The following is a 1,901-nucleotide window of genomic DNA, read 5'->3' as shown; positions in this document are numbered from 1 at the left end:
CACACAAAAAAAGAAATACAATAATAGTTTATAATATGAAACTCACCTAATAAGAAATTATATAATTCTCAGTTCGAGCACATACTAACACAATTCTTCCTTAATTTAAGTTAGATCACTTTCAAAATAACTTGACTTGGAGTTGTCAAAGTACTATGTGTGATATAATATTTGAACATAAATAAATAAGTTAGAATTAAATATATAGGTGGTTTATATATGAAAATCATAACTAATGAAAATAACGTATCATTTCTAGAATTGTACTTTGACTCATAGCAACAATCTACTTCCAGAATCGCAAAATATAGTACCCACAATCTATGTTGTTATCTTGGCGAGGGTACTATAATACAAAAATGTACGCTAATATAGTTATGCATTGATTCTAAATGAAATTTTAAAGTTATATAATTATGTTCTATAATAATAATTTAAAAAGTATATAAGTAAAACATTTATTATTTCAAACCTATATTGGAACCAACGTGATGTTGCTTGACTTATGCTTCGACATTGTAGCACCCCTTTCAATGCGAAAAATTTGTAAAACACTAACAAATTCATATGATTTTTTTTGTGTGCAATAACCACACAAATTATATCTATCTATCTATCTATCTATCTATCTATCTATCTATCTATCTATCTATCTATCTATCTATCTATCTATCTATCTATCTATCTATCTATCTATCTATCTATCTATCTATCTATCTATCTATCTATCTATCTATCTATCTATCTATCTATCTATCTATCTATCTATCTATCTATCTATCTATCTATCTATCTATCTATCTATCTATCTATCTATCTATCTATCTATCTATCTATCTATCTATCTATCTATCTATCTATCTATCTATCTATCTATCTATCTATCTATCTATCTATCTATCTATCTATCTATCTATCTATCTATCTATCTATCTATCTATCTATCTATCTATCTATCTATCTATCTATCTATCTATCTATCTATCTATCTATCTATCTATCTATCTATCTATCTATCTATCTATCTATCTATCTATCTATCTATCTATCTATCTATCTATCTATCTATCTATCTATCTATCTATCTATCTATCTATCTATCTATCTATCTATCTATCTATCTATCTATCTATCTATCTATCTATCTATCTATCTATCTATCTATCTATCTATCTATCTATCTATCTATCTATCTATCTATCTATCTATCTATCTATCTATCTATCTATCTATCTATCTATCTATCTATCTATCTATCTATCTATCTATCTATCTATCTATCTATCTATCTATCTATCTATCTATCTATCTATCTATCTATCTATCTATCTATCTATCTATCTATCTATCTATCTATCTATCTATCTATCTATCTATCTATCTATCTATCTATCTATCTATCTATCTATCTATCTATCTATCTATCTATCTATCTATCTATCTATCTATCTATCTATCTATCTATCTATCTATCTATCTATCTATCTATCTATCTATCTATCTATCTATCTATCTATCTATCTATCTATCTATCTATCTATCTATCTATCTATCTATCTATCTATCTATCTATCTATCTATCTATCTATCTATCTATCTATCTATCTATCTATCTATCTATCTATCTATCTATCTATCTATCTATCTATCTATCTATCTATCTATCTATCTATCTATCTATCTATCTATCTATCTATCTATCTATCTATCTATCTATCTATCTATCTATCTATCTATCTATCTATCTATCTATCTATCTATCTATCTATCTATCTATCTATCTATCTATCTATCTATCTATCTATCTATCTATCTATCTATCTATCTATCTATCTATCTATCTATCTATCTATCTATCTATCTATCTATCTATCTATCTATCTATCTATCTATCTATCTAT

This window comes from Cicer arietinum, chromosome 7 (assembly GCF_000331145.2).
Source record: "Cicer arietinum cultivar CDC Frontier isolate Library 1 chromosome 7, Cicar.CDCFrontier_v2.0, whole genome shotgun sequence".
NCBI classification, from domain to species: Eukaryota; Viridiplantae; Streptophyta; class Magnoliopsida; order Fabales; family Fabaceae; genus Cicer; species Cicer arietinum.
The sequence above is the reverse complement of the archived record's forward strand: the minus strand, read 5'-3'. Positions refer to the sequence as shown.